At 32.1% G+C, this 23,461-nt stretch overlaps 4 long non-coding RNA genes across 4 annotated transcripts in view; all 4 read left to right on the top strand.

Moving 5' to 3' along the window:
* The window catches only part of LOC141350347 (uncharacterized), a 73,649-nt gene extending 69,760 nt beyond the window's left edge, over positions 1-3,889 (top strand). Inside the window, exon 4 of the long non-coding RNA XR_012358454.1 lies at positions 3,822-3,889. This is a non-coding gene — a long non-coding RNA (uncharacterized lncRNA). The remainder of the gene's footprint in view (positions 1-3,821) is intronic.
* Positions 1,372-2,226, top strand: LOC141350345 (uncharacterized). Its single transcript, XR_012358452.1, has 3 exons — positions 1,372-1,634; positions 1,754-1,831; positions 1,958-2,226. It is a non-coding gene; the product is annotated as an uncharacterized lncRNA (long non-coding RNA).
* A 318-nt stretch (positions 3,890-4,207) lies between the features above and the next one.
* LOC141350344 (uncharacterized) lies at positions 4,208-4,910 on the top strand. The gene is made up of 3 exons (XR_012358451.1): positions 4,208-4,302; positions 4,425-4,700; positions 4,833-4,910. It is a non-coding gene; the product is annotated as an uncharacterized lncRNA (long non-coding RNA).
* A 4,266-nt stretch (positions 4,911-9,176) lies between these two features.
* Positions 9,177-22,898, top strand: LOC141350342 (uncharacterized). The gene is made up of 3 exons (XR_012358449.1): positions 9,177-9,271; positions 19,747-19,971; positions 22,819-22,898. It is a non-coding gene; the product is annotated as an uncharacterized lncRNA (long non-coding RNA).
* Positions 22,899-23,461: the final 563 nt, after the last annotated feature.

The following is a 23,461-nucleotide window of genomic DNA, read 5'->3' as shown; positions in this document are numbered from 1 at the left end:
ACCAGTTGTTGTATATTGAAATATGTTACATTTTATGCACTCCAAATGTAAATGTTTTGTTTTAATTGCATCTTTATTGTTTAAAACAACAATTTAATTAATGTGGGTTTTTGTTAGCTTTTATGTTATTCTTGTATTTTTTGGCTATTTATTTGTTTTTGTTTTTTATTATCCTTCTGTTAATTTGCCAGATTTTGACCTTCTATTTGTTTTTCCTGTAATCTCACTTCAATTATTTTCTGTGTTTCTCAATGATACATTTTTGTCACAGTCCCAATTTGTTCCTGCTTGTTTCTCCACTGTCAGGTGAGGATAATAACAAACACAGTTCAGGTGAGAGAGTGAAAAGGATTATGGGAAATGAAGTCCAAATGGATGATGAACGGTTCCCCGTTCATCATCCATTTGGACTTCATTTCTCTCTCACCTCTCACCTCTCACTCTCTCAATCCTCCACCACACCAACCGTATCAATTTCACAGTATAATTATATATTGTTTGAGTTATGGCTATGTTCTGGGGGTTCTGGATAAGTTGTGGGTGAGTCTCAAATGTTCTGGGAACTTTCCTAGGCAATGTCCTTAACACCAGCGGTGTCGTTCTGGGAACATAAAATTTCTACATAAAATATGGTTCCCTTAACATTTCCAGAACGTCCTGAATGTTCCGTGAAGGTCTGCCAAATAACGTCCTTCAACCTTTTAAAGAACTCCACATCACGTCAGTCTTGGAACGTTCTGGAATCTTTACTGGGCAACGTCCTTAACACCAGCGGGGAAGTTCTAAGAACATTATGGGAACGTAAAAGGGAAAAAAAAAATGGTCCCCTTAACATTTCCAGAACGTCCTGAATGTTCCGTGAAGGTCTGCCAAATAACGTCCTCCAACCCTTTAGGGAACTCCACAACACATCCGTCTCATAACGTTCTGGGAACTTTACTGGGCAACGTCCTTAACACCAGCGGGGTCGTTCTAAGAACATTATGGGAACGTAAAGTGTACATAAAATATGGTCACCTTAACATTTCCAGAACGTCCTGAATGTTCCGTGGAGGTCTGCCAAATAACGTCCTCCAACCCTTTAGGGAACTCCACAACACGTCCGTCTCATAACGTTCTGGGAACTTTACTGGGCAACGTCCTTAACACCAGCGAGGTCGTTCTGAGAACGTTATGGGAACGTAAAATTTCTAGGGGGGATTATACACAATTTTTTTTCTTTCAGGTAATAACTTGTTTGTTTGTTTATTATACTTTGTTTCTTGCGTAATTATTATTAATATTTGTAAATGTTTTTATTGAAAGTAACATTTAATGAAAAAAAGCTAAACAATGAACTTTTCCCCTACAGATTTATTGTCAGCATTTTAATTCAGAGGTGGATTCCAGTGGGTGGAGGAGGGCCATTATACACAATTTTTTTTCATTCAGGTAATAACTTGTTTGTTTGTTTATTATACTTTGTTTCTGCCATAATTATTATAAATATTTGTATATGTTTTTATTGAAACATTTATTGAAAAAAAGCTAAACAATGAACTTTTTTCCCCTACAGATTTATTGTCAGCATTTTAATTCAGAGGTGGATTCCAGTGGGTGGAGGAGGGCCATTATACACAATTTTTTTCTTTCAGGTAATATAACTTGTTTGTTTGTTTATTATACTTTGTTTCTTGTGTAATTATTATAAATTTTATGTTTTTATTGAAACATTTAATGAAAAAAGCTAAACAATGAACTTTTTCCCCTACAGATTAATTGCCAGCATTTTAATTCAGAGGTGGATTCCAGTGGGTGGAGGAGGGCCATCATGCAAATTTTTTTCTTTCAGGTAATACTTGTTTGTTTGTTTGTTTATTATACTTTGTTTCTTGCATAATTTATATAAATATTTGTACATCTTTTTATTGAAACAGTTAATGAAAAAAAGCTAAACAATTAACTTTTTCCCCTACAGATTTATTGTCAGCATTTTAATTCAGAGTTGGATTCCAGTGGGTGGAGGAGGGCCATTATACACAATTTTTTTTCTTTCAGGTAATAACTTGTTTGTTTGTTTATTATACTTTGTTTCTTGCATAATTATCAATATCTGTATATGTTTTATTGAAAGAAACATTTAATGAAAAAAAGCTTAACAATGAACTTTATTCCCCTACAGATTTATTGTCAGCATTTTAATTCAGAGGTGGATTCCAGTGGGTGGAGGAGGGCCATTATACAAAATTTTTTTGTTTCAGGTAATAACTTGTTTGTTTGTTTATTATACTTTGTTTCTTGCGTAATTATTATTCATATTTGTATATGTTTTTATTGAAACGTGTAATGAAAAAAGCTAAACAATGAACTTTTTTCCCCTACAGATTTATTGCCAGCATTTTAATTCAGAGGTGGATTCCAGTGGGTGGAGGAGGGCCATTATACACAATTTTTTTTCTTTCAGGTAATATCTTGTTTGTTTGTTTATTATACTTTGTTTCTTGCATAATTATCAATATCTGTATATGTTTTATTGAAAGTAACATTTAATGAAAAAAAGCTTAACAATGAACTTTTTTCCCCTACAGATTTATTGTCAGCATTTTAATTCAGAGGTGGATTCCAGTGGGTGGAGGAGGGCCATTATACACAATTTTTTTTCTTTCAGGTAATAACTTGTTTGTTTGTTTATTATACTTTGTTTCTTGCGTAATTATTATTAATATTTGTATATGTTTTTATTGAAACGTGTAATGAAAAAAGCTAAACAATGATATTTTTCCCCCTACAGATTTATTGTCAGCATTTTAATCCAGAGGTGGATTCCAGTGGGTGGAGGAGGGTCATTATACACAATTTTTTTTCTTTCAGGTAATAACTTGTTTGTTGTTTATTATACTTTGTTTCTTGTGTAATTATTATAAATATCTGTATATGTTTTTATAGAAACATTTAATGGATAAAAAGCTTAACAATGAACTTTTTCCCCTACAGATTTATTGTCAGCATTTTAATTCAGAGGTGGATTCCAGTGGGTGGAGGAGGGTCATTATACACAATTTTTTTTCTTTCAGGTAATAACTTGTTTGTTGTTTATTATACTTTGTTTCTTGTGTAATTATTATAAATATCTGTATATGTTTTTATAGAAACATGTAATGGATAAAAAGCTGAACAATGAACTTTATTCCCCTACAGATTTATTGTCAGCATTTTAATTCAGAGGTGGATTGCAGTGGGTGGAGGAGGGCCATTATACACAGATTTTTTTCTTTCAGTTAATAACTTGTTTGTTTGTTTGTTTGTTTGTTTATTATACTTTCTTTCTTGCATAATTTATATAAATATTTGTATATGTTTTTATTGAAACATTTAATGAAAACAAGCTAAAAAATGAACTTTTTACCCTACAGATTTATTGTCAGCATTTTAATTCAGAGGTGGATTCCAGTGGGTGGAGGAGGGCCATTATACACAATTTTTTTTCTTTCAGGTAAATAACTTGTTTGTTTGTATATTATCCCTTTATGGGGCAAGTAACCATATTTAGTCACTTCTGCACACATTAAAAGTGCTCTCCCCCTGCCTTCATTTGAAGTAGTAGAGTCGTGTAGTTTTCTCTCAGCCAAAGGTGAAAAATATTGTTACATTTTTTTTAAAGAATGTCCTGTAACATCCCCCATTAGCTTTCTGAGGTTAAAAATTAGAATTTCCAAAGATTTCAATGAGTCCCCTATAAAGGGTTTAACTTTGTTTTTTTGCATAATTATACATATCTGTATATTTTTTTATTGAAAAATGTAATGAAAATAAGCTAAACAATGATATTTTTTCCCCTACAGATTTATTGTCATCATTTTAATTCAGAGGTCCAGTGGGTGGAGGAGGGCCATTATACAAAATTTTTTTTTCTTTCAGGTAATAACTTGTTTGTTGTTTATTATACTTTGTTTCTTGCATAATTATCAATATCTGTATATGTTTTATTGAAAGTAACATTTAATGAAAAAAAGCTTAACAATGAACTTTTTTCCCCTACAGATTTATTGTCAGCATTTTAATTCAGAGGTGGATTCCAGTGGGTGGAGGAGGGTCATTATACACAGATTTTTTTCTTTCAGGTAATAACTTGTTTGTTGTTTATTATACTTTGTTTCTTGTGTAATTATTATAAATATCTGTATATGTTTTTATTGAAACATTTATTGAAAAAAGCTAAACAATGAACTTTTTTCCCCTACAGATTTATTGCCAGCATTTTAATTCAGAGGTGGATTCCAGTGGGTGGAGGAGGGTCATTATACACAATTTTTTTTCTTTCAGGTAATAACTTGTTTGTTTGTTTATTATACTTTGTTTCTGGCATAATTATAATAAATATTTGTATATGTTTTTATTAAAACATTTTTTGAAAAAAGCTAAACAATGAACTTTTTCCCCTACAGATTTATTGGCAGCATTTTAATTCAGAGGTGGATTCCAGTGGGTGGAGGAGGGCCATTATACACAATTTTTTTTCTTTCAGGTAACATGTTTGTTTGTTTATTATACTTTGTTTCTTGCATAATTATAAATATCTGTATATGTTTTTATTGAAACATTTAATGGATAAAAAGCTAAACAATTAACTTTTTCCCCTACAGATTTATTGCCAGCATTTTAATTCAGAGGTGGATTCCAGTGGGTGGAGGAGGGCCATTATACACATTTTTTTCTTTCAGGTAATATAACTTGTTTGTTTGTTTGTTTATTATACTTTGTTTCTTGCATAATTATTATTCATATTTGTATATGTTTTTATTGAAAGTAACATTTAATGAAAAAAAGCTAAACAATGAACTTTTCCCCTACAGATTTATTGTCAGCATTTTAATTCAGAGGTGGATTCCAGTGGGTGGAGGAGGGCCATTATACACATTTTTTTCTTTCAGGTAATATAACTTGTTTGTTTGTTTGTTTATTATACTTTGTTTCTTGCATAATTATTATAAATATCTGTATATGTTTTTATTGAAAGTAACATTTAATGAAAAAAAGCTAAACAATGAACTTTTCCCCTACAGATTTATTGCCAGCATTTTAATTCAGAGGTGGATTCCAGTGGGTGGAGGAGGGCCATTATACACATTTTTTTTTCTTTCAGGTAATAACTTGTTTGTTGTTTATTATACTTTGTTTCTTGTGTAATTATTATAAATATCTGTATATGTTTTTAAAGAAACATGTAATGGATAAAAAGCTGAACAATGAACTTTATTCCCCTACAGATTTATTGTCAGCATTTTAATTCAGAGGTGGATTCCAGTGGGTGGAGGAGGGCCATTATACACATTTTTTTTTCTTTCAGGTAATAACTTGTTTGTATTTTATTATACTTTGTTTCTTGTGTAATTATTATAAATATCTGTATATGTTTTTATAGAAACATGTAATGGATAAAAAGCTGAACAATGAACTTTATTCCCCTACAGATTTATTGTCAGCATTTTAATTCAGAGTTGGATTCCAGTGGGTGGAGGAGGGCCATTATACACAATTTTTTTTCTTTCAGGTAATAACTTGTTTTTTTTTTTATTATACTTTGTTTCTTGCATAATTATCAATATCTGTATATGTTTTATTGAAAGAAACATTTAATGAAAAAAAGCTTAACAATGAACTTTATTCCCCTACAGATTTATTGTCAGCATTTTAATTCAGAGGTGGATTCCAGTGGGTGGAGGAGGGCCATTATACACAATTTTTTTCTTTCAGGTAATAACTTGTTTGTTTGTTTATTATACTTTGTTTCTTGCGTAATTATTATTCATATTTGTATATGTTTTTATTGAAACGTGTAATGAAAAAAGCTAAACAATGAACTTTTTTCCCCTACAGATTTATTGCCAGCATTTTAATTCAGAGGTGGATTCCAGTGGGTGGAGGAGGGACATTATACACAATTTTTTTTCTTTCAGGTAATAACTTGTATGTTTGTTTATTATACTTTGTTTCTTGCATAATTATCAATATCTGTATATGTTTTATTGAAAGTAACATTTAATGAAAAAAAGCTTAACAATGAACTTTTTTCCCCTACAGATTTATTGTCAGCATTTTAATTCAGAGGTGGATTCCAGTGGGTGGAGGAGGGCCATTATACACAGATTTTTTTCTTTCAGGTAATAACTTGTTTGTTGTTTATTATACTTTGTTTCTTGTGTAATTATTATAAATATCTGTATATGTTTTTATAGAAACATTTAATGGATAAAAAGCTAAACAATGAACTTTTTTCCCCTACAGATTTATTGCCAGCATTTTAATTCAGAGGTGGATTCCAGTGGGTGGAGGAGGGCCATTATACACAATTTTTTTTCTTTCAGGTAATAACTTGTATGTTTGCATATTATACTTTGTTTCTTGCATAATTATCAATATCTGTATATGTTTTATTGAAAGTAACATTTAATGAAAAAAAGCTTAACAATGAACTTTATTGTCCTACAGATTTATTGTCAGCATTTTAATTCAGAGGTGGATTCCAGTGGGTGGAGGAGGGTCATTATACACCATTTTTTTCTTTCAGGTAATAACTTGTTTGTTTGTTTGTTTGTTTATTATACTTTGTTTCTTGCATAATTATAAATATCTGTATATGTTTTTATTGAAACATTTATTGAAAAAAGCTAAACAATGAACTTTTTTCCCCTACAGATTTATTGTCAGCATTTTAATTCAGAGGTGGATTCCAGTGGGTGGAGGAGGGCCATTATACACAATTTTTTTTTCTTTCAGGTTGTATGTTTGTTTATTATACTTTGTTTCTTGCATAATTATAAATATCTGTATATGTTTTTATTGAAACATTTAATGGATAAAAAGCTAAACAATGAACTTTTTCCCCTACAGATTTATTGCCAGCATTTTAATTCAGAGGTGGATTCCAGTGGGTGGAGGAGGGTCATTATACACCATTTTTTTCTTTCAGGTAATAACTTGTTTGTTGTTTATTATACTTTGTTTCTTGCATAATTATAAATATCTGTATATGTTTTTATTGAAACAGTTAATGAAAAAAAGCTAAACAATGAACTTTTTCCCCAACAGATTTATTGTCAGCATTTTAATTCAGAGGTGGATTCCAGTGGGTGGAGGAGGGTCATTATACACCATTTTTTTCTTTCAGGTAATAACTTGGGCTGCGTTCCCCGAAACCTTCTTAGCTCTACGTCGTTCTTAAGTTGTACCTTAAGCTGTACCTTATCGTTAATACGTGTTTCCCGAAACGTTCTTAGTTACGTATCACTTCTGTAAGTCGTTCGTTCGGAAGGTTGGTCTGGAGCACTCTTAGCTTTACCTTATCCCACTTGACTCCGCTAGGGGCCATGACTGTGATAAAAGCTTGTGTAGATTGCAGTCTATATAACTAAATATCTGTTTAAAAAAAGTTGAAGTACACTCCGTGTTAAATTAGGCATTTTTTATTTATTTAAAGAATAAAACTTTCACATAATTAGACATTATTACACTGATGGTTGTTAGATTTTTAATATTTTTTTCCAAAGGAACATCAGCTGTGAACTATTATTACAGGCTAAAGAAACTATTAAAAAAAGATTTTGGGTGGAGGAGTTGGTGAAACTATGGCAGGCAGCTATACTTCGAATCTTACTATTTTATTTGTGCATTTCATATCCGTTAAATCTTTAGTTTACCGGCTATTTTAGCTGCAAATAAAACAAATCAAGTTAAAAAAATTGCATGCCACACGGGAGCACATTCATCACGAAATCATAATTGTTGATTTTCCTAAATATTATTATTGATGTTAATTCGACGTTTTTTTATGTTTTCTAACTTTGAGGCAGCTGCATGCCATATTCTTTATAAACATTCAAAATAAACTGCTCCACTTGATTACTGCTTGTATAAGGTCAACAAATTTTCCACATTAAAACTAATCAAAGCTAAAATGTAAAGCAATCATAATATATATTTATATATCATATAATATATATTTTTATGTTATGTTTAAGGTAAAAACAGACAGGCGCAGCTCCAGAAATGCGTCCATTAAGCGTTATCCGCATTGTAAACGCGCTGCTTGCGCATCCATTGTCCAAGCACAATAAACGCGTGAATTGATGAACAACAATTTGTTTTTACTGTATATATTTTAAGTGTAATGCACAGCCAAGCCAGGTGACTTGCGCGACCCACCTTATTCCCCTGTGCAACGCATTTATTGGGAACCCCTAATATAAATTATCCTTTAAAGTGAAGGAATAATGGATGCATTGGAGCAGTTTATGCATGATACGTTTGAAAATGATTTGCAGGTTTTGCACGGGTTTGATATAAAATAAAAGGTTGAATTTAGTTGTTTGCAATTTGAAATATTTTTTACAAGATATTCCTAATAAATGTAACTTGAACTATTTCTGAAATGTTTATTTAATCAACAACACCGCTATCTCATAACACAGCGAAACCTATTACATAAAGTGAATAATTGATTGTCGAGCAATCGATATCAACCTATTCAGCACCATCACCATGGACAGCACCTGGTAACGTCTTACGTAAGAAGGAATACCTTAAGAAACCCGCTAAGGTACAGTTCGGGAAACACGCCTAGAAAAGGTAAACCTGTAGTTAAGGTTTAACTTAAGAGTCTTCGTAGCGCGCTAAGAGACAACGTTGTCGGGAAACGCAGCCTTGTTTGTTTGTTTATTATACTTTGTTTCTGCCATAATTATTATAAATATTTGTATATGTTTTTATTGAAACATTTATTGAAAAAAAGCTAAACAATGAACTTTTTTCCCCTACAGATTTATTGCCAGCATTTTAATTCAGAGGTGGATTCCAGTGGGTGGAGGAGGGTCATTATACACCATTTTTTTCTTTCAGGTAATAACTTGTTTGTTGTTTATTATACTTTGTTTCTTGCATAATTATAAATATCTGTATATGTTTTTATTGAAACATTTATTGAAAAAAGCTAAACAATGAACTTTTTCCCCTACAGATTTATTGTCAGCATTTTAATTCAGAGGTGGATTCCAGTGGGTGGAGGAGGGCCATTATACACAATTTTTTTCTTTCAGGTAATATAACTTGTTTGTTTGTTTATTATACTTTGTTTCTTGTGTAATTATTATAAATTTTATGTTTTTATTGAAACATTTAATGAAAAAAGCTAAACAATGAACTTTTTCCCCTACAGATTTATTGCCAGCATTTTAATTCAGAGGTGGATTCCAGTGGGTGGAGGAGGGCCATTATACACAATTTTTTTTTCTTTCAGGTAATAACTTGTTTGTTGTTTATTATACTTTGTTTCTTGCATAATTATCAATATCTGTATATGTTTTATTGAAAGTAACATTTAATGAAAAAAAGCTTAACAATGAACTTTTTTCCCCTACAGATTTATTGTCAGCATTTTAATTCAGAGGTGGATTCCAGTGGGTGGAGGAGGGCCATTATACACAGATTTTTTTCTTTCAGGTAATAACTTGTTTGTTGTTTATTATACTTTGTTTCTTGTGTAATTATTATAAATATCTGTATATGTTTTTATAGAAACATTTAATGAAAATAAGCTAAACAATGATATTTTTTCCCCTACAGATTTATTGTCAGCATTTTAATTCAGAGGTGGATTCCAGTGGGTGGAGGAGGGCCATTATACACAATTTTTTTTTTCTTTCAGGTAATAACTTGTTTGTTGTTTATTATACTTTGTTTCTTGCATAATTATCAATATCTGTATATGTTTTATTGAAAGTAACATTTAATGAAAAAAAGCTTAACAATGAACTTTTTTCCCCTACAGATTTATTGTCAGCATTTTAATTCAGAGGTGGATTCCAGTGGGTGGAGGAGGGCCATTATACACAGATTTTTTTCTTTCAGGTAATAACTTGTTTGTTGTTTATTATACTTTGTTTCTTGTGTAATTATTATAAATATCTGTATATGTTTTTATAGAAACATTTAATGGATAAAAAGCTTAACAATGAACTTTATTCCCCTACAGATTTATTGTCAGCATTTTAATTCAGAGGTGGATTCCAGTGGGTGGAGGAGGGCCATTATACACAATTTTTTTTCTTTCAGGTAATAACTTGTATGTTTGCATATTATACTTTGTTTCTTGCATAATTATCAATATCTGTATATGTTTTATTGAAAGTAACATTTAATGAAAAAAAGCTTAACAATGAACTTTATTGTCCTACAGATTTATTGTCAGCATTTTAATTCAGAGGTGGATTCCAGTGGGTGGAGGAGGGCCATTATACAAAAATTTTTTTCATTCAGGTAATAACTTGTTTGTTTGTTTATTATACTTTGTTTCTGCCATAATTATTATAAATATTTGTATATGTTTTTATTGAAACATTTATTGAAAAAAAGCTAAACAATGAACTTTTTTCCCCTACAGATTTATTGCCAGCATTTTAATTCAGAGGTGGATTCCAGTGGGTGGAGCAGGGTCATTATACACCATTTTTTTCTTTCAGGTAATAACTTGTTTGTTGTTTATTATACTTTGTTTCTTGCATAATTATAAATATCTGTATATGTTTTTATTGAAACAGTTAATGAAAAAAAGCTAAACAATGAACTTTTTCCCCAACAGATTTATTGTCAGCATTTTAATTCAGAGGTGGATTCCAGTGGGTGGAGGAGGGTCATTATACACCATTTTTTTCTTTCAGGTAATAACTTGTTTGTTTGTTTATTATACTTTGTTTCTGCCATAATTATTATAAATATTTGTATATGTTTTTATTGAAACATTTATTGAAAAAAAGCTAAACAATGAACTTTTTCCCCTACAGATTTATTGCCAGCATTTTAATTCAGAGGTGGATTCCAGTGGGTGGAGGAGGGCCATTATACACAATTTTTTTCTTTCAGGTAATATAACTTGTTTGTTGTTTATTATACTTTGTTTCTTGTGTAATTATTATAAATTTTATGTTTTTATTGAAACATTTAATGAAAAAAGCTAAACAATGAACTTTTTCCCCTACAGATTTATTGCCAGCATTTTAATTCAGAGGTGGATTCCAGTGGGTGGAGGAGGGTCATTATACACCATTTTTTTCTTTCAGGTAATAACTTGTTTGTTGTTTATTATACTTTGTTTCTTGCATAATTATAAATATCTGTATATGTTTTTATTGAAACATTTATTGAAAAAAGCTAAACAATGAACTTTTTCCCCTACAGATTTATTGTCAGCATTTTAATTCAGAGGTGGATTCCAGTGGGTGGAGGAGGGCCATCATGCAAATTTTTTTCTTTCAGGTAATACTTGTTTGTTTGTTTGTTTATTATACTTTGTTTCTTGCATAATTTATATAAATATTTGTACATGTTTTTATTGAAACAGTTAATGAAAAAAAGCTAAACAATTAACTTTTTCCCCTACAGATTTATTGTCAGCATTTTAATTCAGAGTTGGATTCCAGTGGGTGGAGGAGGGCCATTATACACATTTTTTTTTCCTTTCAGGTAATAACTTGTTTGTTTATTATACTTTGTTTCTTGCGTAATTATTATTAATATTTGTATATGTTTTTATTGAAACGTGTAATGAAAAAAGCTAAACAATGAACTTTTTTCCCCTACAGATTTATTGTCAGAATTTTAATTCAGAGGTGGATTCCAGTGGGTGGAGGAGGGTCATTATACACAATTTTTTTTCTTTCAGGTAATAACTTGTTTGTTTGTTTATTATACTTTGTTTCTGGCATAATTATAATAAATATTTGTATATGTTTTTATTAAAACATTTTTTGAAAAAAGCTAAACAATGAACTTTTTCCCCTACAGATTTATTGTCAGCATTTTAATTCAGAGGTGGATTCCAGTGGGTGGAGGAGGGCCATTATACACAATTTTTTTTCTTTCAGGTAATAACTTGTTTGTTTGTTTATTATACTTTGTTTCTTGCATAATTATCAATATCTGTATATGTTTTATTGAAAGTAACATTTAATGAAAAAAAGCTTAACAATGAACTTTTTTCCCCTACAGATTTATTGTCAGCATTTTAATTCAGAGGTGGATTCCAGTGGGTGGAGGAGGGCCATTATACACAATTTTTTTTCTTTCAGGTAATAACTTGTTTGTTTGTTTATTATACTTTGTTTCTTGCGTAATTATTATTAATATTTGTATATGTTTTTATTGAAACGTGTAATGAAAAAAGCTAAACAATTAACTTTTTCCCCTACAGATTTATTGTCAGCATTTTAATTCAGAGGTGGATTCCAGTGGGTGGAGGAGGGCCATTATACACATTTTTTTCTTTCAGGTAATATAACTTGTTTGTTTGTTTGTTTATTATACTTTGTTTCTTGCATAATTATTATAAATATTTGTATATGTTTTTATTGAAAGTAACATTTAATGAAAAAAAGCTTAACAATGAACTTTTTTCCCCTACAGATTTATTGCCAGCATTTTAATTCAGAGGTGGATTCCAGTGGGTGGAGGAGGGCCATTATACACATTTTTTTTTCTTTCAGGTAATAACTTGTTTGTTGTTTATTATACTTTGTTTCTTGTGTAATTATTATAAATATCTGTATATGTTTTTAAAGAAACATGTAATGGATAAAAAGCTGAACAATGAACTTTATTCCCCTACAGATTTATTGTCAGCATTTTAATTCAGAGGTGGATTCCAGTGGGTGGAGGAGGGCCATTATACACATTTTTTTTTCTTTCAGGTAATAACTTGTTTGTTGTTTATTATACTTTGTTTCTTGTGTAATTATTATAAATATCTGTATATGTTTTTATAGAAACATGTAATGGATAAAAAGCTGAACAATGAACTTTATTCCCCTACAGATTTATTGTCAGCATTTTAATTCAGAGGTGGATTGTATGGAGAGCCGGATGTGACTAAATTATAAATAAATAAATACATAAATAAATATACGAGGAAATGTAAAAAAACAAAAATACAGAAATAAATACATAAATATATATACAAGGAAATGTAAAAAAACAAAAATAAATAAGTATTTATACCTGTATTTCTGCATTTATGTATAATTTTATTTTTGTCCACATTTATTTATATATTTATTTATTTATTTATGCATTTATTTATTTTCACTTTTATTTATTTTCACATTTATTTATGTATATATGTATTTATGTCTACATTTATTTATTTTTACATTTATTTATTTATATATTTATTTATTTCCACATTTATTTATTCCTACATTTATTTATTTATTCATTTGTTCGTCTGTATGCTAATGAGGGGGGCGTGTTTCACCTCAGACTTAGCAATCGATCTCTGAGTGGCAGTGCTGAAGCTTTGAGGCCACAGTGACACCTGCTGGTCTGACCAAGCGAACGAAGTTACACAGGGAGTGAATGACTTACAGATGGGCCAAAACCTTGTCACGTTTTAAATAATTTTTTATCACCATAACTGTTTGTATGTAGGGTCACTACACAGGGCATACGGGTACATACTGTACTCATGACATGGCCGTAAACCGCCATCCGTTCGTGATTTCTAAAATGTCTTGGCACAAATCAATATCAAATGCACGTCATCAATAGATCTGATGACAGACCCTTGGAAGTGGACACCTGAACATGGAAGCGCGTGAAATTATGCACTATTAATCACATTTAATGTAAATGCGCTGGGTGGGGGCTGATCAGAGCTTGAGGCTCGTCTACAAGCAGCCCAGAACGCGGAGAGAAACCAGCGCATGCAAGCATACTGATCAATGCCTCGTTTAAAATGCGGTAGCAAAAGACTTTACATTGGCGTTTGCTAATTTTGCAATGCACAACATGTGACAGTTCGAATCACACGTCATCAAGTGGAATCAGCTGTTCGGGATTAAATCTAACAAAGGGTGATCGCGCAAACGCAGCGAGACACGCATCTAACGCCATGCAGGTGATCCAAAATCAAATCATGGCGAGGTAACGCGTGACTGCAGCGGCTCATGTCCTTTCATTTCAAACCCTCAGATTTTGAGTTCACAGATTTTTTTAAATGAAACGTCCAAAAGATAACGTTGACAGCGACAGAAACAAGCCTTTCTATTGCGGTTATATTTCTCCATATAAATGGATTTTAAAGTTTTAAACCACATATGCATCACCATATATATATAGCTTATGTCAAGACATAAAGCTATCTCGTGGCATATACTATAATACATAGCCCTTTTTCGCAATGCTAATGCATAGGAAACCCCGGTCGGAAAAAAACAACAAAACCACCACAGAAATTCCCAATGGGCTTCACCAAAATACCAACAGAAATCATTAGCTTTTACCATCATGTTTTGGAACATATTCCATTAGGATTTAATGGCCCCACCAATAGAACCCAACACATACCAGTACAGACCAAGAGAGACCCATAGAGACCATTAGAGTTTCCAATAGACCAATAAAATTCCCATTAAAACCAATAAATCCAATAGAATTTCTGTTATGGTCTATTGTTTTTTAGCAGGGAGTGCAATTATAACATAACATGAGATTAATGCTTTAATTATAATAACATTTAAAATACAGAAATGATGAAATCAATGGTACGTTTAATGTAAACTAAAACAGCCAGAAGGTGGCGGCAAGTCGCTGTCTCGGCGGGTGGGTTCGATCGATTCAGCCGATTCATTTGAATTCTGATTCAGTCGGTGACGCCACCACATGTTGCTTGCGGGCTGCATTGGTGGTTGTTGGGCTGTGGGTTGTTGTCGGATGTGTTGTTGTCTGGAGATAACATATTCTTCCGGGGCAAAGTCACTGCAACCAATCTCACCAGGTGTGACACATGCCAAATTTGGTGTATAATTAAAACCTCTCATAAAACGTTCACAACACAATTCTATATGTTTTATTACTAATTGGAGCACTGAGATCTCCAGACGACAGCAACAACCCCACTCCCGACAAAAAATATTAAAAATATTGGTATACCATCTGCGCTCATCCACTCCTATGCACAAGGCTCCCTCCACCACACTCTGCGCAAATGTGCATGACTGCACGAACATATATAATGTTTGGTCCTTTTATGTTCACACAGTCATGCACACCTGCACAGAATACAACAAAGGGAGCCTTGTACATAAAAATAAATGAACACAGATGGTATACCAATATTTTTAATACAGTTGAATACTGCAATAAGGTTAGTATAAGATCCAGTTATAGTATTCATTATATATTAATCACACGCCCTTATTTGGGGCTAAGCCCACATATAACCAGTGCTGGCAAAATGGGTTGGAATGTGCTTGGGGATGGGCTAATTAAAATCCACAGGCAAAACAAAAAAGTCCTTTTGTCAAAAATAAGGTTATTGCTGTCGTCTAGAGATCTCAATGCTCCAATTAGTAATAAAACATATAGAATTGTGTTGTGAACGTTTTATGAGAGGTTTTAATTATATACCAAATTTGGTATGTGTCATATTTGGTGAGATTGGTTGCAGTGACTTTGTTTTGGAAGAATACGTTACCTCCAGACAACAACATACTTGACAACAACCTACAGCCCAACAACCACCAACGCAGCCCGCAAGCAACATGTGGCGGTGCCACCGACCGAATCAGAATTCAAATGAATCGGCTGAACTGATCGAACTTACTCGTTGAGACAGCGACTTGCCGCCACCTTCTGGCTGTTTTAGTTTACATTAAACGTACCATTGATTTCATCATTTCTGTATTTTAAATGTTATTATAATTAAAGCATTAATCCCATGCCATGTTACAATTGCACTCCCTGCCAAAAAACAATAGACCATCACAGAAATTCTATTGGATTTGTTGGTTTTGGTGGGAGTTTTGTTGGTCTGTTGGAGGCTCTGGTGGTCTCTGTGGGTCTCTCTTGGTCTGTGCTGGTGTGTGTTGGGTTCTGTTGGTGGGGCCATTGAATCCTAATGGAATATGTTCCAAAACATGATGGTAAAAGCTAATGATTTCTATTGGTGTTTTGATGGGGACCATTGGGAATTTCTGTGATGGTTTTGTTGTTTTTTTCCGACCGGGGTTTCCTATGCATTGGCGTTGCGAAGAGGGGCTATGTATTGTAGTGTGTGCCGCGGGATGGCTTTGTGTCTTGACATAAGCTATATATATATGGTGATGCATATGTGGTTTAAAACTTTAAAATCCATTTATATGGAGAAATATAACCGCAATAGAAAGGCTTGTTTCTGTCGCTGTCAACGTTATCTTTTGGACGTTTCATTTAAAAAAATCTGTGAACTCAAAATCTGAGGGTTTGAAATGAAAGGACATGAGCCGCTGCAGTCACGCGTTACCTCGCCATGATTTGATTTTGGATCACCTGCATGGCGTTAGATGCGTGTCTCGCTGCGTTTGCGCGATCACCCTTTGTTAGATTTAATCCCGAACAGCTGATTCCACTTGATGACGTGTGATTCGAACTGTCACATGTTGTGCATTGCAAAATTAGCAAACGCCAATGTAAAGTCTTTTGCTACCGCATTTTAAACGAGGCATTGATCAGTATGCTTGCGTGCGCTGGTTTCTCTCCGCGTTCTGGGCTGCTTGTGGGCGGGCCTCGGGCTCTGGTCGGCCCCCGCCCAGCGCATTTACATTGAGTGTGATTGGTGGTGCGTGGTTTCGCGCGCTTCCATGTTCGGGTGTCCGCTTCCGGGGGTCTGTCGTCGGATCTGTTGATGACGTGCATTTGATGTTGATTTGTGCCAGGACATTTTAGAAATCACGAACGGATGGCGGTTTACGGCCATGTCATGAGTACAGTATGTACCCGTATGCCCTGTGTAGTGACCCTACATACAAACAGTTATGGTGATAAAAAATTATTGAAAACGTGACCAGGTTTTGGCCCATCTGTAAGTCATTCACTCCCTGTGTAACTTCGTTCGCTTGGTCAGACCAGCAGGTGTCACTGTGGCCTCAAAGCTTCAGCACTGCCACTCAGAGATCGATTGCTAAGTCTGAGGTGAAACACGCCCCCCTCATTAGCATACAGACGAACAAATGAATAAATAAATAAATGTAGGAATAAATAAATGTGGAAATAAATAAATATATAAATAAATAAATGTAAAAATAAATAAATGTAGACATAAATACATATATACATAAACAAATGTGAAAATAAACAAAAGTGAAAACAAACAAATGCACAAATAAATAAATAAATAAATAAATAAATGTGGACAAAAATAAAACCACACATAAATGCAGAAATACAGGTATAAATACTTATTTATTTTTGTTTTTTTACATTTCCTTGTATATATATTTATGTATTTATTTCTGTATTTTTGTTTTTTTACATTTCCTCGTATATTTATTTATGTATTTATTTATTTATAATTTAGTCACATCCGGCTCTCCATAGATTGCAGTGGGTGGAGGAGGGCCATTATACACAGATTTTTTTCTTTCAGTTAATAACTTGTTTGTTTGTTTGTTTGTTTGTTTGTTTATTATACTTTCTTTCTTGCATAATTTATATAAATATCTGTATATGTTTTTATAGAAACATTTAATGGATAAAAAGCTTAACAATGAACTTTTTTCCCCTACAGATTTATTGTCAGCATTTTAATTCAGAGGTGGATTCCAGTGGGTGGAGGAGGGACATTATACACAATTTTTTTTCTTTCAGGTAATAATTTGTTTGTTTGTTTATTATACTTTGTTTCTTGCGTAATTATTATAAATATCTGTATATGTTTTTATAGAAACATGTAATGGATAAAAAGCTGAACAATGAACTTTATTCCCCTACAGATTTATTGTCAGCATTTTAATTCAGAGGTGGATTGCAGTGGGTGGAGGAGGGCCATTATACACAGATTTTTTTCTTTCAGTTAATAACTTGTTTGTTTGTTTGTTTGTTTATTAAACTTTCTTTCTTGCATAATTTATATAAATATCTGTATATGTTTTTATAGAAACATTTAATGGATAAAAAGCTTAACAATGAACTTTTTTCCCCTACAGATTTATTGTCAGCATTTTAATTCAGAGGTGGATTCCAGTGGGTGGAGGAGGGACATTATACACAATTTTTTTTCTTTCAGGTAATAATTTGTTTGTTTGTTTATTATACTTTGTTTCTTGCGTAATTATTATAAATATCTGTATATGTTTTTATAGAAACATGTAATGGATAAAAAGCTGAACAATGAACTTTATTCCCCTACAGATTTATTGTCAGCATTTTAATTCAGAGGTGGATTGCAGTGGGTGGAGGAGGGCCATTATACACAGATTTTTTTCTTTCAGTTAATAACTTGTTTGTTTGTTTGTTTGTTTATTAAACTTTCTTTCTTGCATAATTTATATAAATATCTGTATATGTTTTTATAGAAACATTTAATGGATAAAAAGCTTAACAATGAACTTTTTTCCCCTACAGATTTATTGTCAGCATTTTAATTCAGAGGTGGATTCCAGTGGGTGGAGGAGGGACATTATACACAATTTTTTTTCTTTCAGGTAATAATTTGTTTGTTTGTTTATTATACTTTGTTTCTTGCGTAATTATTATAAATATTTGTAAATGTTTTTATTGAAAGTAACATTTAATGAAAAAAAGCTAAACAATGAACTTTTCCCCTACAGATTTATTGTCAGCATTTTAATTCAGAGGTGGATTCCAGTGGGTGGAGGAGGGCCATTATACACATTTTTTTCTTTCAGGTAATATAACTTGTTTGTTTGTTTGTTTATTATTCTTTGTTTCTTGCATAATTATTATAAATATTTGTATATGTTTTTATTGAAAGTAACATTTAATGAAAAAAAGCTTAACAATGAACTTTATTCCCCTATAGATTTATTGCCAGCATTTTAATTCAGAGGTGGATTCCAGTGGGTGGAGGAGGGCCATTATACACATTTTTTTTTCTTTCAGGTAATAACTTGTTTGTTGTTTATTATACTTTGTTTCTTGTGTAATTATTATAAATATCTGTATATGTTTTTATAGAAACATGTAATGGATAAAAAGCTGAACAATGAACTTTATTCCCCTACAGATTTATTGTCAGCATTTTAATTCAGAGGTGGATTGCAGTGGGTGGAGGAGGGCCATTATACACAGATTTTTTTCTTTCAGTTAATAACTTGTTTGTTTGTTTGTTTGTTTATTAAACTTTCTTTCTTGCATAATTTATATAAATATTTGTATATGTTTTTATTGAAACATTTAATGAAAACAAGCTAAAAAATGAACTTTTTCCCCTACAGATTTATTGTCAGCATTTTAATTCAGAGGTGGATTCCAGTGGGTGGAGGAGGGCCATTATACACAATTTTTTTTCTTTCAGGTAAATAACTTGTTTGTTTGTATATTATCCCTTTATGGGGCAAGTAACCATATTTAGTCACTTCTGCACACATTAAAAGTGCTCTCCCCCTGCCTTCATTTGAAGTAGTAGAGTCGTGTAGTTTTCTCTCAGCCAAAGGTGAAAAATATTGTTACATTTTTTTTAAAGAATGTCCTGTAACATCCCCCATTAGCTTTCTGAGGTTAAAAATTAGAATTTCCAAAGATTTCAATGAGTCCCCTATAAAGGGTTTAACTTTGTTTCTTGCATAATTATACATATCTGTATATTTTTTTATTGAAAAATGTAATGAAAATAAGCTAAACAATGATATTTTTTCCCCTACAGATTTATTGTCAGCATTTTAATTCAGAGGTGGATTCCAGTGGGTGGAGGAGGGCCATTATACACAATTTTTTTTCTTTCAGGTAATAACTAGTTTGTTGTTTATTATCAGGGGCGCCGTAAAGGGGGGAAAAGTTAGGACGATTCTAAGGGCCCATGAACTTTTGAGGGCCCCAGCCAATGACTGTGCCGCAAACGCAACCCCCTTGAGCTGAGCCCTCTTAGCTCCGCCCCGTCTTTACCCTGCGTGTTAGCGCCGCCTTCAATCCACGGTCTCACAGTGCGCGTGAACTTCACAAGAGAGCAAGGTGTGTGTATTTACTGCTATTTGCTATGATATCTGCATATGTGCGCATCCTTACTATAAATGCAGTTTACACAATGTGACAATGGAGCAATACAATGCAGTTTTCTTTCCACTGTAAAGTCTTCGCTCTGTTCACCTCAGTTTAAAAAAAACACAAGGTGATTTACTTACGTTCCATGTTTTATGTTATGATTCTAACGCGAAGTCAGCCCTTATAAGCTGTTTTAATTAACGTAGCCCGTATAAGCTAATTAACATAAACTAGAAATGCGATCGGTTACACACTTCAATGTTTTGCAACGCAATATGCCAAAGAAGGATTTTTATGCAGTCGTGAATCGAGTTGATTGTGATAAAACTGAAATGCAACGAAGGCTAAACTAGTCCAGTTATGTATATTAAAGCTTCTCACCTTGCAACAGGTTTAAGAAATCAATGGAAATCTATGTTGTAATCTGCTATAGTTGTCATTCATTTCATTTTAGAGTCCCGTTGATTAAAAAACAGTCTGAAGAATCATTTAATAGCAGTATAGCTGTTTTCTTAAATTCACAGTTTTAATGATCTGTCGTTATTTTTGCTTTACTGAAGCTGCTGTTGTGTGAAACTTGTTCTTTACCTTATAAATAATGCTAATAATTATAATACAGGTTGGTCAAGCATTTTTGACCCAGTCTTATTTGAGGCATAAGGTATAGAAAAGATGCATTGTTGTTGTTCGCCATTTTTAAATGTTACAATGTTGTGTGTGTAACAGCTCAAGTATGTCACTGAGACGGCATGTGAAAATCAGACTAAAGTCTCAAATCTTATTGTGAAATAAAAAGCATCACAGTTTAATTTCAAGAATTAATTTCACTATGATTTCAATCGCCGACATGACATGACTCAGTCAATATTAAAGATATCAAGTTTATATTTTCACAAAATGTTCTTTACATTATGTAGGATGAATTTATGTGGGAAACAGTAAATCACAAATAAATACTTCAGCTGGGTTTTCACAGGCATGGTCACATTTATCTTTAATCTTTAAGAACATTGCATTTTCTCTGAATATTCGATTAATGTACTGTATTTTTCTATTAAATTTACATTGCACAATAAATTATCTTAGCTGCAGACATTGTAGGTGTCTATAAATACTGATAATTGTGGTCATAACAATAGCAAAGTAAATAGTTCTGTATTATTAAAATACAGACAAAGATTTTGAATAGCTACAGTATGTTGGGTCGTATGTTTGGTGCGAAATGGGTATGGTGGGGGCCTGACCCCCTATTCTTTCATAGGGCCCAAAATTGCTAGCGGGCGCCCCTGTTTATTATACTTTGTTTCTTGCATAATTATCAATATCTGTATATGTTTTATTGAAAGTAACATTTAATGAAAAAAAGCTTAACAATGAACTTTTTCCCCTACAGATTTATTGTCAGCATTTTAATTCAGAGGTGGATTTCAGTGGGTGGAGGAGGGCCATTATACACAGATTTTTTTCTTTCAGGTAATAACTTGTTTGTTGTTTATTATACTTTGTTTCTTGTGTAATTATTATAAATATCTGTATATGTTTTTATAGAAACATTTAATGGATAAAAAGCTTAACAATGAACTTTATTCCCCTACAGATTTATTGTCAGCATTTTAATTCAGAGTTGGATTCCAGTGGGTGGAGGAGGGACATTATACACAATTTTTTTTCTTTCAGGTAATAACTTGTTTTTTTTTTTATTATACTTTGTTTCTTGCATAATTATCAATATCTGTATATGTTTTATTGAAAGAAACATTTAATGAAAAAAAGCTTAACAATGAACTTTTTCCCCTACAGATTTATTGTCAGCATTTTAATTCAGAGGTGGATTTCAGTGGGTGGAGGAGGGCCATTATACACAGATTTTTTTCTTTCAGGTAATAACTTGTTTGTTGTTTATTATACTTTGTTTCTTGTGTAATTATTATAAATATCTGTATATGTTTTTATAGAAACATTTAATGGATAAAAAGCTTAACAATGAACTTTATTCCCCTACAGATTTATTGTCAGCATTTTAATTCAGAGTTGGATTCCAGTGGGTGGAGGAGGGACATTATACACAATTTTTTTTCTTTCAGGTAATAACTTGTTTTTTTTTTTATTATACTTTGTTTCTTGCATAATTATCAATATCTGTATATGTTTTATTGAAAGAAACATTTAATGAAAAAAAGCTTAACAATGAACTTTATTCCCCTACAGATTTATTGTCAGCATTTTAATTCAGAGGTGGATTCCAGTGGGTGGAGGAGGGCCATTATACACAATTTTTTTCTTTCAGGTAATAACTTGTTTGTTTGTTTATTTTACTTTGTTTCTTGCGTAATTATTATTCATATTTGTATATGTTTTTATTGAAACGTGTAATGAAAAAAGCTAAACAATGAACTTTTTTCCCCTACAGATTTATTGCCAGCATTTTAATTCAGAGGTGGATTCCAGTGGGTGGAGGAGGGCCATTATACACAATTTTTTTTCTTTCAGGTAATAACTTGTATGTTTGCATATTATACTTTGTTTCTTGCATAATTATCAATATCTGTATATGTTTTATTGAAAGTAACATTTAATGAAAAAAAGCTTAACAATGAACTTTATTGTCCTACAGATTTATTGTCAGCATTTTAATCCAGAGGTGGATTCCAGTGGGTGGAGGAGGGACATTATACACCATTTTTTTCTTTCAGGTAATAACTTGTTTGTTTGTTTGTTTATTATACTTTGTTTCTTGCATAATTATAAATATCTGTATATGTTTTTATTGAAACATTTATTGAAAAAAGCTAAACAATGAACTTTTTTCCCCTACAGATTTATTGTCAGCATTTTAATTCAGAGGTGGATTCCAGTGGGTGGAGGAGGGCCATTATACACAGATTTTTTTCTTTCAGGTAATAACTTGTTTGTTGTTTATTATACTTTGTTTCTTGTGTAATTATTATAAATATCTGTATATGTTTTTATAGAAACATTTAATGGATAAAAAGCTTAACAATGAACTTTATTCCCCTACAGATTTGTTGTCAGCATTTTAATTCAGAGGTGGATTCCAGTGGGTGGAGGAGGGTCATTATACACAATTTTTTTTCTTTCAGGTAATAACTTGTTTGTTGTTTATTATACTTTGTTTCTTGCATAATTATCAATATCTGTATATGTTTTATTGAAAGTAACATTTAATGAAAAAAAGCTTAACAATGAACTTTTTCCCCTACAGATTTATTGTCAGCATTTTAATCCAGAGGTGGATTCCAGTGGGTGGAGGAGGGACATTATACACCATTTTTTTCTTTCAGGTAATAACTTGTTTGTTTGTTTGTTTATTATACTTTGTTTCTTGCATAATTATAAATATCTGTATATGTTTTTATTGAAACATTTATTGAAAAAAGCTAAACAATGAACTTTTTTCCCCTACAGATTTATTGTCAGCATTTTAATTCAGAGGTGGATT

Source organism: Misgurnus anguillicaudatus, chromosome 18 (assembly GCF_027580225.2).
Source record: "Misgurnus anguillicaudatus chromosome 18, ASM2758022v2, whole genome shotgun sequence".
NCBI lineage: Eukaryota > Metazoa > Chordata > Actinopteri > Cypriniformes > Cobitidae > Misgurnus > Misgurnus anguillicaudatus.
The sequence above is the reverse complement of the archived record's forward strand: the minus strand, read 5'-3'. Positions and strand labels throughout refer to the sequence as shown.